This window comes from Sceloporus occidentalis, unplaced genomic scaffold (genome assembly GCF_023333645.1).
Source record: "Sceloporus occidentalis isolate IW3139 unplaced genomic scaffold, rSceOcc1.0.p SCAF_2, whole genome shotgun sequence".
NCBI lineage: Eukaryota > Metazoa > Chordata > Lepidosauria > Squamata > Phrynosomatidae > Sceloporus > Sceloporus occidentalis.
In genome coordinates this window covers 172,125,711-172,141,780 of record NW_028316982.1, presented here as the reverse complement: position 1 = coordinate 172,141,780, position 16,070 = coordinate 172,125,711, and the positions used below count along the sequence as shown (strand labels likewise).

The 16,070-nt window shown below is 39.8% G+C and overlaps 2 protein-coding genes across 2 annotated transcripts in view; one reads left to right on the top strand and one right to left on the bottom strand.

The window, feature by feature from the left end:
* LOC149319335 (gamma-aminobutyric acid receptor subunit alpha-5) overlaps window positions 1–187 on the bottom strand; it is a 144,302-nt gene extending 144,115 nt beyond the window's left edge. Inside the window, exon 1 of the mRNA XM_089511496.1 lies at window positions 177–187. The gene's annotated coding sequence lies outside the window, so the exon portion shown is untranslated. The remainder of the gene's footprint in view (window positions 1–176) is intronic.
* Window positions 1–16,070, top strand: part of LOC149319334 (gamma-aminobutyric acid receptor subunit beta-3) — a 290,532-nt gene that overhangs the window by 130,708 nt on the left and 143,754 nt on the right. The window lies entirely within an intron of this gene.

Sequence of the window (16,070 nt, the reverse complement as noted above, 5' to 3'; positions counted from 1 at the left end):
AAATGCTTAGCCAAGTAAACAAGTTTTTAAAAAGAGGCATCAATATACCACTAAAGTCAGTGCTTGCCATATTGTGGGTTGCAGGAAATTTCAAAGGCTGGGTGCTACAACAGAAAACACATATTCACAGAAAGACACACACACCAAAGAGTAGCAGTACATAACAAAATACTCACTTGATCAACACCTCTCCCTCCTTCCTTTCTCAACCTTCAGCTGCAGTTGAAATTGATTATTCTCTGTATGGGTCTTCAGGGGAGGTGATATTTCTGACCAGAAGAGCCTACATCCTTAGCACAGAGGCTTTGGAGAGAGTTTGCAAAATTATAAACGTAAAAGGTGCACGTCTGGGGAAAGGAGGAGGAAGATATCACTGGATATTCTTCCACTTGAGTTCTGAGATCAAATTGTAGGTGTGTGTGGGAAGTTATCTTTCAAAGCACAGGAGCCTATTGTTATGGTGCAAAGGCTCTAAAGATAGCTCTTTAAATCTAAAAACATTTTTAAAAAGATATGAAGGGGAAGAGAAGGAAAACAGGACAGTGTAGAAGCATCATGAAAATAGGAAACTGGATACATCCACTTTTGTTATCACAAGCCATGTTACAAAATGTTTTGATTTTAAACAAAAAGCGCCTTGGCTTTGGGATAGGATTAAAATACCTCAGAATGCTTTATTAAAGGTGGGAGGAATAGCCTGAAACATTCCATGCCATTTGGATCGTTTGTAAATAGTGCAAAATAAAGTAACTAACAACATCACATCCTGATATATTTACTCCTTCTGGAAGAATGCAGTTAATAAGTCAATTCATAATGAGCCAGCATGGCATAGTGGTTTGAGTGTTGCACTATGACTCTGCAGACCAGGGTTCAACTTCCAGCTTGGCCATGAAACCCAATGGGTGATCTTGGCAAATCACGTGCTCTTAGCCTCAGGGGAAGGCAATGACAAACCCCCTCTAAATAAAGCACTCTTGGCCAGTGGAAGTCACTCTCTCTGATGTTTACAACCAGGTGCCCAGACATGTGATCAATGCTGGGCACTTTTGTTTTGACATCACATGGAATGACTTGCACTGGTGGCAGGGAGCAGCACAGCAGGAGGCATGTGTACACAGCTGCCTGGCATTGCTCCAGAGTGCCCAGATAACAAGGGGAATTGGGGGTAGCTTTGGGGCCAGAATACTCTTACAAGTATCAGGGCTGCCTTCACTGTTAGACATATTGAAGTGCCTGTGTTAGGTAAAAAGCAGCATTCAGATGGTGCCAAATTAACATGGCTGGTTTTAAATACTATGGACCCTGCTTGGAGGTACGTCACTTGTGCTGCTCTGTCTGAGGCAGTAAAATATCCTTGCCCAGGGCAGGCAAAATATTTCTGGAGTAGAGTTTCCTCTAGTGTCTATGACCAATAACTTGTAGGGCCAGAGAAAGGAAGGTCTCTCTAATTTATTTATTTCTTAAAGGAACAATAGACTTTAAGTCAAGAGTGAACAAAATCTTGCCCTGGGCTGCATGGCCTGCAATGTTTTGGGGTGTTTGGCCCCTTGAAACTCTCTGGACTGCCTTTTTCTGCTGCCCCAAAGGTGAATGCCTCTTCTGGAAGCCTCTAGGAGTGGAAATTTGTTTTAAAATAGATTGCAGAAGCTGCTTTCACTGTTTCAAAATCATTTTAAAAATTAACTGGGACTTCTAGCTACTTCTGTTTGGAAAGACTTGGTAACCTATGCAGCCCTGAGAATGTCCTGGGAAAGAAAACTGGCCCATTCCTGAGTTAAGAAATGAAAGTTGTTTTCTTTCTGCTGTCCCCATAACCAGTGTTGAAATAATTGGCAGCCTGATCAGCTTTTGTGTGGGTTCCACCTTACCCTTCACCTCAAGCAAAAAGGTAACTTTACCTTTAACATGGCTAACTTTTGCCAAGCAGGTCTGAAAGATCATCTTCTTGGTTCTTAAAAATTTGGGGCAGGATGTGCATGACAGCATGTAGAAATAAGCTGAAGCTGAGTTTGGTGGAAGGAAGGCTAAATTCTGAAGAACCAGATGGCTGTCCTGCACCTCTCAGTTGTGCCAGCAGCTTTTAGCTACAGCTGGGCTTCTGCTAATGGCCTGCTGTCCAGTGACAAGGTTTTCCGGAGAGAGTAAAATAACGGTCTCACAGGATAGCAGCAGCTGAAAATGGAACAGTTGGCAAAGAGAGGAGGATGAGAGAAGAAACAACAGATGTAAGACGGACTCAGTTCTATCACGCCAGTCAGCCAAAACTCTACAGTATTTACAAACCATTTCCCACTTTCTTGGGAGCAATGGTTGTATCAAAAACAGGGTTGGGAATTGAGGTCTAGGGTCATTTTCAAAGCTGTGAACACAGGTAGATCATTCAAGGACATGATGAACATTGCAAAATCAAATCCACTGGGGTTTCTATTTAGAGTTTGGGAAAGTTACTTTTTTGAACTACTATTCTCAGAACCCAACAACAATCAAGGCCACTGGTTGTGCTAATTCTCAAGTTGTGGTCCAAAGAGTAGCATGACCAAATTCTGTCTTTGTAATCTCTGCATGTTTAGGCTATTCATACATATATATAGTGTATATATATATTATATTGTGGTTTATTGCACTTAGTGCACTATATTAACATTTTATATGTGTGTGTGTGGCATTAATAAATAATAATAATAATTTGTTTTATTTATATACCGCTATTCCAAAGATCATAGCGGTGAACAGCAAGTAAGCTAATTAGCAAGTAAGCTAATTTGCCCCCAACAGTCTGGGTACTTGAACTCACAACCTTGTGGTTTTGAGTGAATGGCTGCAGTACAGGCATTTAACCACTGCGCCACCATTGCTTGTATTACTATGTTTTGAGTATTTTGAAACGGCCCTTGGCTATTCAATGAACTTGTTTGTTGTTTGTCTTTGTATTGGCCCTTGTCCAAACATTAAAAAGTAGCACATTTATACCAAACCCTTGCAAACACATGAACACAAAATCATATGCACAGAGCAATAATAACCACCACCATCATCAAGGTATTTCTGAAGGAATGTTTACCCCAGAGTTTGGAAATGTTACTTTATTGCACTACATTTCCCAGAATTTCTCAGTCAGCATGGACCGGAAAAATAACTTTTCCAGGTTCTGTTTTCCCTCCTCTCTGTCATATTTCCAGACAGAGATCAGTAGATTGAACTAAATATTTGAACCAGAAAAATGATCTGTATTTAGGCTGGAATAAATCTCCCTGTAAGCCCATTTTTAAGATATGTGGCACAGCTATCAACACGCACTGTCTGTTACAACACACATTCACAGCCTTCTTTTTTCACATGGTATGAATCACCATCCATCCAAAGGAAGAGATTCGACTGTTCTGATATACTCCTTTGCAGTTTCATCCTTACAGTGAAAGGTGTTGAAACCTTTTGTTTCACGGGAAATGGGAATTATTTTTTAACTTACAAGTTTGCTCTCAAATATGTCATGCTGCTGATTATGTGATAGTGTGTCAGACTGTGTTTCCTGCTGTATTTATGGAATTAGAAGATGTGGGAGGGTACAATAAAAACATCCATTAAATTTATAATATTATACTCACATGTATGTTAGGCATCAGAATTATTTAAAACCATACTGGATGTTTTCTTATTATCAAATAAGTGCTGCCTCCTCCTAATCTTCTTCTCCTTCAGAAAATAAACAAGAAAAGAAAAGAAAAGAAAAGAAAAAACCTTCTTTAGATTGTTACCAGAACTATATGCATCTCATAAATAAACATTTCAGAATCATTCTCCCCCCCAACACTTTAAAGACGCCTTAAAGAGGGAAACCTGTAATTCCGTATTAAAGCAAAACTGCCTCATTTTCATTTCACCATTTTCTACTGATAATGCAATCAATTCTAGTGTGTTTTTAAATATCCTGAACATTTTATATGCAGGTTGAATATTTTGCTTTGGCTATCACAAGGGATCATTCCCCTTCATAGGTCTCTAGGCTTTGAAACTAATCAGTTTCTGTCTGTTGTGAAAGAACTGAAGTGTTTGCTTGAAAGACTGTAATCATATACCTGCTGTTGATCCTGTTAGATACCAGCAGCAATGAGTATGCACTGAGATTTATTTGGTGCAAATGTCAAGTATCTCCAATTTGAATATAAGTGAGATAAGATTGATTTCACTGGGCTTAAATGGGCTTTGGACTGAAGCTAGGAACATTGTCAGGGAAGAATGCAAAAAGACACTGTCTGTAGCCAAAAAGAAAGAGAAACCTCAATGGATCACAGATGAAGCTCCTCAAGCAGTTAAGGACAGATGGGAAGCAAAATAAAGGTGACAGAAACAGAGTCAGAACTCTTAATGTAACTGTTCAGTAACTTGAGCACAGGGACAAGGAGAATTACTATAATAATCAATGCAGAGAAATAGAAGGTCACAACAAAAAGGGAAGAAGATGAGACCAAATGCACAAGATCTGTGAAATCAAAAGGAAATTTAAACCAACAGTGTGAATGATCTACAGTCACCAGGGGAACACATTTCTTGACCAAGGTGAAATTAAGAAAAGATGGAAACAATACATGGAAGAACTATATAGAAAAAAATTAAAGAATGACAGATTCATTTGAGGAAGAACCATATGAAGATAGACCTCCAATTTTAGAAAGTGAAGTGGATGCTGCACTCAGAGTACTTGAGAGAAACAAATCATCATTTGTCTTAAGGGGGGAAGGGATAAAGTGTTTTTAATTGTTATATTTTATATTTTATTGTTGTCAACCGCCCCGATTGGTTTGCCACAGGGCGGTATATAAATAATAATAATAATAATAATAATAATAATAATAATTATTATTATTATTATTATTATTATTATCATGAACAGATGGCATACCAATAGAGCGGCTTCAGTCCACAGAGACAGAATCTGCTCTCATTCTAACCAAAATTTGTCAACAAATATAGAAAACAAAACAAGGGCCCATAGATTGGAAACTCTCAATACATCCTAGTCCCCAGGGATTTTGGACACCAGTTCATCCGGTGCCATCTGGTCATGGAGGGAGAGATGCAGGCCCAGCTCCATTGGGCCTGGCCTAGATTAAGAAGACGAACCCTCCCTCCAGTCCATCTGCCTTGGTCCAGGCCTCAAAGAATTGCTGGAACTGATCCCCTTCCCCACCCTTCTCCTTTTGTGCATTCCCAGGCATTGCATGATTGTCACTTACTATTTGATGTTCTTTTTGTTGCCTGTTTTACTGAACCATTTCCTGCATTGCTATGTATTTTATATGTATTATCCTATTATTTCTTAGATTGTATGCCATAGGCAGGTTCACTCTTTTATATTTATTGCTTTATGTACAGCGCTATGCAAATCTACAGTGCAATAATAATAATAATAATAATAATAATAATAATTGTGTTGTGTCTTTTTAGATTGTAAGCCTGAGGGCAGAGAACCGTCTAATTAAAAATAATAGTAATTGTAAGCCTCTCTGAGAGCCTTTAGGGCTGAAGGGCGGGGTATAAATACCATAAATAAATAATAATAGTAAATTTTAGAAACCATAGGATCACTGCATTAATCTCCAATACAAGCAAAATGAAGCACATAATTCTACAATAGAAAGATTTTTACCATACATTGAACAAGAAATTCCAGATGTCCAAGCTGAGTTCAGGAAAGGAAGAGGTACCAGGGGAATCATATTGCAAATATATGTTGGATAATGGAGTGCACCAAAGGATTTTTTTAAGAAATCAGCCTATGCTTTATAGATTATAGCAAACCCTTTGATGGTATAAATTATGGAAAAGTCTGGATTACTCTTAAAGAAATGGGTATGCCACGATATTTTATAGTCCTGATTTGTAATCTGTACTTGGGACAAGAGGCTGCTGTTAGGACAGAATGCGGGCTGCATTTTATTACCCTGTCTGTTGAACTTGTATGCTGAACATATCATATATAAAGCAGGATTAGACTTGGAGGAAGGAGGCATGAAAAGTGGAAAAAGGAATATCAACAATTTAAGATATGTAGATGAAACCATACCAGTAGCAGAAAATAGCAAAGACTTGGAATGATTACTGAAAAAGTGAAAGAAGAAAGTGAAAAGGCAGGTTTACAGCTGAATATGAAGGGGGGAAATGACCACAGATGATTTATATAACTTCAAAGTAGATTATGAAGATATTGAAATAGTTCAGTTTGGCTAAATCATTAATTAGAACAGAGACTGTAATCAAGAAATCCAAAGAAGTCCTGGACTTGGAAGAGCAGTTCTAAGAAACTAGACAAGATCCTGAAGTCTTAAATAGATAATTGAATACTAAAGTTGGGATTGTCCATTCTATTGTATTTTCCATTTTTGTGTATGGTTGTGAAAATTGAACAGTGAAAAAAGCAGACAGGGAGAAAATTACCTCTTTTGAAATGTGGTGCTGGAGAAGAGTTCTGTGGATAACGTGACTGCTGCAAAGACAAATAAATAGGTGCTAGAGAAAATGAAGGCTGAAATCTTCCTAGAAGCCAAGATGATTAAACTGAGGCTGGCTCAATTTGGCCATATTATGAGAAGACAGAACTTCCTAGAAAAGAGAATAATGACTGATAAGGTAAAAGGTAATATGAAAAGAAAAATACATTCCAGATGGATAGACTCAATCAAGGAATTGACAACCCTGAGTATGCAAGACCTGAGCAGGATTATTGATGATAGGGTGACTTAGAAGTCTTTCATTCATTGGGTCACCATAAGTCAAAGTCAACTTGACAGCAGTTAACAACAACAAATTGAATTCAAGCCTATATTAGACTGAAGCCACACTTGACTGACTGTAAGATACTGTACAAGAATACTGAGCTACTAGAAGAGACAGGATGGTTTCAGCTTTATTTAGTCATCTGATTCATTCCACTGATCTCAACAGAATTTGGAAATGTTATTTATTTATTTATTTATTTATTTATTTATTTTTATTTTTATTTTTATTTTTATTTTTATTTGTTTATTTATTTTATTTTATTTCAAAAGGAGCCCTAGTGGAACAGTGGTTAAATAGTGGTATTGCAGCTACAATGTTGTGAATTCTGCAGGGCTCCAAGTTGACTCAGACTTCCATCCTTTGTAGGTCAGTAAAATGAGTACCCAGTTTGTTGGGAGCAGTTGGCTTAGTTCACTATGAGACAGTAGAGAAATGTAAAGTGCTATTGCTAAAGTGCTGTCCTGCAGACAATTTGCAAGCCAAGCTCTACATTGGAGTAGTAGGGCTAAGTGAATTTTGTCCTTGCTTTGATTTAAAAAAAAGCCTGTGCTGATCCTTCAAAAGGAGGATTTTGAAGAAAGAATCTTCTTTTAAAGAAATCTTCTTGACCATGTCTGCAAAAATGGGTTGTCTATTTATTTGATAAATGTACAAGTTGTTCCTTAGTGCAGTTAGAAGCTGCAAAAAGAAATATATTTTTTTAAAAAATAACAAACTTTAAATAGTAAGTTCTCCAAAGGAGCAGATGATAATTAGATATCGCAGAAGGCACTGGAAGCAAATTAGCTAGTCATGAACATCCTTGGATGGGAAAATTTCTTCACCTGGTTTCAAAGTAATGTTGGCGTTAGAGCAAATGTGCTGAAAAGCATTCCAAATACATGTCAATATGATTGATAAAGCCCTGCCTTTCATCACCAGTCTGAACTGTTGGGGTGGTAGCATACAGAATGTAGTAGAAGCCAGGAGCTTCCATGTCAAGACTGTGGTGAAGGAGCTGTCCAAGGTTTTGAATCCTCTCCTAGCATAGGTTCAGCTCCTTAGATGGTTCCTTTAAAGTCTGAAATAAAACCCAACTGGGATGCATTGCATTCTGTTGACACCAACTACTACCACTGTGAAGAAAAAAAAGCTTTTAGTGATGGCTATAATAAATGCAGCAGGCACATATGATAGGAAGGTGTCCTTCAGATTGCACAGCTCCAGGCTGGACTTCATACAGGTGATCAGCACTTTGAGTTGTGCCCAGAGGCAAACCTGTTGGGGCTTTTCAAGTACTACTGAGATGTGTTTCATAAAGCCAGGCCAAGTAGAAACTTAGCAGCAGTGTTTTGTACTATCTGAACTTTCTGAGCAGTCTTCAAAGACATCCCACGTAAAACACATCGTGGTAGTCCAATCTAAAGGTTAGCACTGCAAGGCACTATTAATCTCAGGCATACATTTGGCAAGCCTCCCAGAAGCCAGTTGGCTTAATAGGGCTATAATGCTTGGATATGAGTGTTTTGTTGTTTTTGTTAGAGATACATCTTTTTTCCATTTTCTCACACACATATCAATAAAAATAAAATAAGAAAGCCAGCCTCTTGAACAATGTTTCACTGTTATTCACATTCAGATCATTAGTAATGTTCCAATTACTCCATAATTCTTACCAGCAAATGCCAATGAAATTACACTGCAGAAATATTTGATTTGCTAAAGAGAGTGATCTTTTTAGGAATCTCACTGGATGCATCAATATATTGTTAAGCATTTTAGAAATAGAGAAGCCATGATAATCTATTCAACAAATATCGTGCCACATGAAAATACAGCCAATTTTCTTTTATTGCATTTATTTCAGCCTCTTTTTACCACTTTCACTCAATTCTTATAGAATATTCTGCACCATTTCACTTTCCTTGGGATCTTTAGTGCTAGCGTTATTTTCTCTTCCTTCCTGCATTCTCTTGGCACATATCCAGAAAGCCAGGATTGTGTTTCCTCTTGCCTGATGATTAGTCGGTGGTGTCACATTTTCTGAACTCAACCAGAAATGCATTTTTCCTCTTCCCTCCCTGCTTTAATTAAATGAACTTCAAGTTAGTGAACAACCAACTGTGCTGGCATGTCCTTAATCTCTAAAAATTGAGAAGAAATCCAAAAATGAGGGGGCATGAGCTCTTTCAGTGTTGATCCAGCTGTCCTTTGCTAACACAAAGGGGCATTCTGGAAATGTTGAGACTTGTTTAAGGAGACACTGGAACCCAGCTATTCAGAAGCAAAACATATGAACAAATGCAACTGAAGAGATCTTAACAGACATGATGTTAAGAAACACAATCCATTTCAAATTGCATTCAGTTTTGTATTTTGGTGTGGTTTTTTTTTTTTTTTTTTTTTTGTGGGTGGGGGGATTTAAGACAGCCGCTTGCCACTAAAATATGGAAGTAGTTTGGGTTACAGTACCTGCTACAGGTTTGGAATGCACTGGTTGCCAGTTTTAGCATGTAATGGGTCACTCTTATGAACCATAAGAGTGGAAGTATTACAAGTGGCTACAGTTCCACAAGTCGGCAACAATTGCCCACCCTTCCTAAGAATTTATTTGTTCTGCTGTCAAGGCCCTTGCAAAGTACACTTGGAAGATACAAGGGGAAGAATGGTTTTAAAAAGGCACAGCAGTCCACCCACTATTGAGCTCCCCAGTACAGATTGCTGGGCCTGTTGTGTACTACCTCTTTAAGATGTAAGCCCAGGAGGCCTCAGGCAGAGCAAGCTTTATGGGAAGAACAGATAGGAACACTTGCAGTTGAAGCTAATAGGAGTATAGTGGGTCCTTGGTATCCACTAGGGTTTGGTTCCAGGGTCCTCTGTGAATAACAAACTCCTTGGATCCTCAAGTTCCATTAAATAGAATGGCACAGTAAAATGGTGTCCTTTATGTAAAATTGGCAAAATCAAAGTTTTCTTTAAAGGATTTTTTTTTTTGGGGGGGGGGGGTATTTTCAAGCCATAGATATTTGAATCCATGCATGCAGAGCCCATGGATATGGAGAGCCAATTGTAGTTGGGGATTTTGTCACTTCCTCGGAGACCATGATGAGCACATACCAGGGTTATTAAACTGAAATTTCTTTAAAGATGGATGCTATTTTTAAAAAAATAAATAAAAAGTTTGGTTGGAACTATGTGTTGCAGGAGGCTATCACAAATAATTGTTAGTTTGGGGACATCTGTGTACAGTACTGTTTCTCTTACTGTGAAGAGTTTGTGGGACATAAAGATGTCCCGACCCACTCACCAAGAACACAAAGGCTGACATCTCATTGGCAGCCAGACTGTACAAGTATAAACTTTTCTTTCTGGGCTGTGACTCATTGTGATATAGTGGTTAGATCACTGGATTAGGACTGGTGGGGGGGGCATTGTTAATATACTTACTTGGCTATGAACTTTATGGATGACTTTGGTCGAGTCACTCTTTGTTAATTTAATCTACCTCACAGGGCTTTTGTGAGGGAAAAATGGGAGGAGGAATATGTATACCACTTCGAGCTCCTTGCAGGGAAGAAGAGATATAAATAAATAACATGTAAGTAATATACTCAAGTGATTAGAACAGTTCATACATGGTTATACGTGCCATCCCCCTCGCCCCCAAAATCAGATCACTAAGGGAGGCGAAACATTGTTTTCTTCATAATGGAAAGCTAAGCTGACAGCACTGAACTAATATCAGGTCAGTCATCTTCTTTAAGTCAATCCTGCTATTATTATGCACTTTCCCTCAATCACATGCTGTTAAAAGATCTGCATTGGCAGTAATGGTTTGTCTAAGGACTAGGCCAGGGGTAGGCAACCTGCGGCCCGCGGGCCGGATGCAGCCCGGCGAGGCCTTGGGACCGGCCCCAGCCCGGTCCTGCCACCAATTGCCGCCAGGGCCTTTGGGGGACAATTGTTTATAGAAGCCTCAGAAACATGCATTTATATTAACATTTTTTAAAAAATCAGCAAATGTTTCCCCGTGTCCTCCATTTTTTTAAGAAAAGTGTCTTCCATTTGAAAATTTTGTCCTACATTTGACCTGGTTTATTTATACATTTAATTTTTTTAAAAAAATTATTTAATTATTTATTTTTTGGCTTCGGCCCCCCCCAGTTGTGTGAGGGACAGCAACCCGGCCCCCGGCTCAAAAAGATTGCCTACCCCTGGACTAGGCTCATAGCTAATATGGCAAAAGTACATCATGTATTTCCTGGATGGCAGTCTGAAAGCCTATTTTGATGCAGTTCCCAATCTCCTGGATGTTCAGTAGAGGTTCAACATAGTACTGGTTAAATACAGTGCAATTCCCTCTGTCATGTATGGAGGTGTGTGTTCATTTTACTTCGCTAAAGCTGAATCTGTATCATGAGTCATAGACAGAATCATAAAACACTGGTTTTCTCGGCATCAAAGCACCGCTGATAGAAGCAACAGCCAAACCATATGTTCTCCATTTGATTTACCATCAGCAACAACATGCCTTCCTGCCCACAGTTATTCCCTGCTTAATAATATTGCCTCATAATAAGTGCATGCTTGTTATGAACTAGTGTAATACGTGTGTGAATAATTTTTTAATGGTAATCATGGTGCCTACAGTTCTGCTTTTCTGTGCTTTATTACTGTTTTGTTGGAGAGAGATTCACGCTGAAAAGGATTTTCCCACTGTGCAGAACAGAATGATTTTGACTTCAGGGGAATTCGGTTACTGATCAGGTTGAGGGGGGTGGGAATTTAACACTGGAACAGTTACATTCTCTGTCCTTTGTTTTGCTTATAGCATTCTATATGTCATGTATGTTTGGAATACATTATTCTGTTTATACAATCCTGTTTGCTGTTGGCACTACTAGTGCTTTCTATATTCTTTTTAGGAAGATAGACTGAAATATTAAGTGTTCTTTTTGGAGAAGTGGAAGTGAGTCACCTTCACTCTGGCCAAGACCTGATAAGAGACACAAACTTTACACGTTAAACAGTTAAACTGCTTTTAATACTACAGAGATGGCCAGATAAAGTGAGTTTACTGGGGGTGGGATGGGTTAATACTTGGGAGAGCAAGGAGCCCTCCCTTGTGACCTGTGTCTTCTTCACATTAGTGCCACCATATTCCCTCTCCTCTCTAGACTCCTTGCAAGTATACTTCCAAGCACATACACACTGCTGCTACCTTGTACAGTCAGTCCCTGCCCCACCAGAAGGGAGCCTAGGGCAGAAAGGTAAGCAAGGAGGCAACAATGGTGGTGGCAAAATAGGGAGGGAGGAATAAAGTTACCAGGTCAGCAGTATCCAGTTCACTGAGATATCAGGGCCTAAGCCAAGATTGTGAGAAAGATCCTTATGATGTCATGGGATGAGCCCCTGTGATATCAGACAGGTGGAGCCTTGTGATGTCACAGGGCAAACTTAGGTGGATCATCAGGGGGAACACCTTGTGAGGTAGCTCAGTCTGAGGCATGAGTTTCATGTATGTGTGTGTGTGTGATGTGCCTTCAAGTTGTCTCTGACTTATGGCGATCCTACAGCTATGGAATGTTCTTGCAAGATTTGTTCAGAGGAGGTTTGCCATTGCCTTCCCCTGAGTCTGAGAGCATGTGACTTGCACAAAGTCACATGCTCTCAGCCTCACGGGAAGGCAGTGGCAGTCCTCCTATGAACAAATCATAGGAATAGGGTTGCCATAAGTCAGGAGCTCCAAACCGGGACAAATGTAGGACAAATGTAGGGCAACATTTTAATAATAATAATAATAATATGTTTTATTTATAGACCGCTATCCCGCGATGATCATAGCGGTGTACAGTAAAATCGTAAAAAATACAAAATACAGTTAAAGGAGGGAGAAGTCTCATCCTTCAGGCAGTCCAAGATGTTGCTGGTCTGCCTGATGACTCCCTCTGAGGCCGAGATGACAGTTGAGGAGGGAGGGGCCTCTTCCTTCAGGCAGTCCAAGATGTTGCTGGTCTGCCTGATCGCTCCCTCTGAGGCCGAGATGACAGTTGAGGAGGGAGGGGCCTCTTCCTTCAGGCAGTCCCTGATGTTGCTGGGTCTGCCTGATGACTCCCTCTGAGGCCAAGATGTCAGTTTAGGAGGGAGGGGCCTCTTCCTTCAGGCAGTCCAAGATGTTGCTGGGTCTGCCTGATGACTCCCTCTTTTCAAATGTAGGACACATTTTTAAAAAATGGAGGACACACAAAAAATTGAGGGTTTTTTAAAAATGTTAATATAAATGCATGTTTTTTAGGCATGATCAAAATGGAGGACATTTTGACATTATTCCTAGACAGATGGCAGAAATGTACTTGCCCACGGGTTCAACTGTACTTCTCAGAAGTGTGTACTTGGGCAAGGGACTGTGGTTTTTCTTCACTGCGCATGAGTTTGTAAAAATCACAGCAACTTACATTGGCCGTGCCTCAGAGGCTTGTTGATATCAATATCACCATCACCATCACCATCATCACTATAATTGTCCCAGAAAGGCAGACTTGTTAGCATTCAAAGCGCCATAAATACACAGAAAATGCACTTGCATATATTTAATAATAAAAAATAATGGGAAAAAATAAAAAACAAGGCAGGGGTGTATATATTTCATAATAAAAATTAATGTAATAAAATAAAACAAGCAATAATAAAAATTAATGAAATAAAATAAAAACAAGCAATAATAAAATTAATGAAATAAAAATTAATGAAATAAAATAAAAACAAGCAATAATAAAAATTAATGAAATAAAATAAAACAAGCAATAATAAAATTAATGAAATAAAATAAAAACAAGCAATAATAAAAATTAATGAAATAAAATAAAAACAGGCAATAATAAAAATTAATGAAATAAAATAAAAACAAGCAATAATAAAAATTAATAAAATAAAATAAAAACAAGCAATAATAAAAATTAATGAAATAAAATAAAATAAGTATTTTATATTTTTAAAAATAATTTAAAAACCCCCCAAAACCAAGGCAGAGCTAATGGCTTTCCTCCTCCTCCTCCTCCTCCTCCTCCTCCTCCTCTGGCCCAATTCTGCCCTGGCCTTCAGGCACCCTTCCTCTGGCTGCTTCCTCCTCCTCCTCCCCCCCTCCTCCTCCTCCTTAGGCTGGCTGGTGCGCGCACGCGCGCGGAGGAAAGCAGGGCAGGCGCGCGCACACACACAGAGGGAAGCAGGGCAGGCGCGCGCACTGCTGCTGGCCCCTGCTGAGGCCTGGGCGGCGCGCGCCGAGGAGCCCGTCCTCTTTGGCCAGCTGGCCAATGGCTGGCTGGCCAAAGCAAGGGACGAGCTCCTGTTTTGGAGCCCTGCGCGCGTGCGCGGGTGGACAAGCCCTAACGCGGTGGTGGTGGCGCTTCTGCCGCCGAGGAGGAGGAGGAAGGCGGAGCCGGAGGAGGAGGTGGGTTGGCACTGCCCAGCCCACTAAGAAGAGGAGGAGGAGGAGGTGGGTTGGCGCCACAGCCAGCCGCATTAGCGGCAGCGGCTATGGCCTCAGGAGGAGCGGACCCCGAACCGGGAACAAGACATGGGGGGCCCCCAAACCGGGCCAGGACCGGGAGGGGCCCCCCAAAAGTGTGATTGTCATGGGGGCCGCCGGGTTATGGCATCTCTACATAGGAAACAATATGTGTGTGTGTTTTAAAAAATGTTTTGCAATGTTCAAACAGCTTTACTTTTGCATCATTCTTTTAATACCCTGTATTGTTAGCTAAATGTTTAAATGATCCTTAGGCCACAATCATAGAAATAGTATAATTTAAAAAGAAAAAGAAAATTAAGAAATAGTATAAAATACACAAAGATATGTCCACAAAAAATAAAAAAACACAAAGTTATGTCCACAAAACCAGCTAAGTAGGGGCACAGTAAGTTCCAAATGCAGCTTCTCTGCAGCTTACTGCTATCATATAATGATCTTAAACTGCAATAACAAAAATAGCAGAAGAGAAACAAATAAAAGCAGTCTACTTAATGGAACAAATGTCAGTAATTTTCTCCTACGTAATTTGAATCCACAAAGAACTCAGTGATATAAATGTTCCAGATCCAAACTGGTTCATCAGTCCCTCTTGAACCAAATTGGTCAATCAAACATGGAGCTTGGAAACCTGTTAATTAATTTGTTAAATTATCATTTAACTTGATGAACTCTGTTGATTTCTTGGTTAACATTGAGGCTAATTCTACACTTTAACCAATTCATTATTTTTGGTCATTATAATTTGCTAGGCAATTTGTGTGTGTAGGGGGGTCTGTCTCTGTCAGGTTCAGTAGAACGGGGGGCTCCAGGACTTCTCCTTGATGAACTGGAAAAATACATAGAATCATAGAGTTGGAAGAGACCACAAGGGCCACCCAGTCCAACTCCCGTGCCATACAGGAACTCACAGTCAAACATCCCTGACAGATAGCCATCCAGCCTCTGTTTAAAGACCTCCAAGGAAGGAGATTCCACCACTCTCCGAGGGAGTTTGTTCTACTGTTGAACAGTCTTTACTGTCAGAAAGTTCCTCCTAATGTTGAGGTGGAATCTCTTTTTCCTGTAACTTGCATCCATGGTTCTGTGTTCTAGTCTCTGGAGCAGCAGAAAACAAGCTTGCTCCCTCCTCAATGTGACATCCCTTGAAGTATTTAAACATGGCTATCATATCACCACTTAATCTTCTCTTATCCAGAGTAAACATTCCCAGCTCCTTAAGTCATTCCTCATGGTTTCCAGACCCTTCACCATTTTAGTCACCCTCCTTTGTATGTGCTTTGTGAATTTTAGGGGAAAAAAAAACAATTGGTGAGGCCTAGCCTGAGTGAAATGGGAAGAGATGTGCTTTGTTTACTTGTTGGAACACAGGTAACACTCAGGCAGCCATGGCCTTTAGAGCTGAAGGTTGGTTAACCCCTTCTACCCACCATCCTACACATACACAAAAACACCTTTTGGCTTATATGGGCTGAGGCTGCATGTACACTGCAGAAGTTTGACATTGCTTTTACTGCCATGGCCCAAATGCTCTGGAATTCTAAGATTGGTAGTTATGTGAGATATTTAGACTTCTCTGTCAGAGAGCTCTAGTGCCACAACAAACTACAAATCCCAGGATTCCATAGGATGGGGCCATAGCAGTTAGAACAGTGTCAAACTGCATTAATTCTCCAGCGTGGTAGCAGCCATTGTTAAACTCTTTCTGGGTGAAGAGTGGGAGCCAAGGTTGCAAATGCTTCCGCTTGTTTTTTCTTTTCTTTTTTAAATTTTATTGTATCACTTA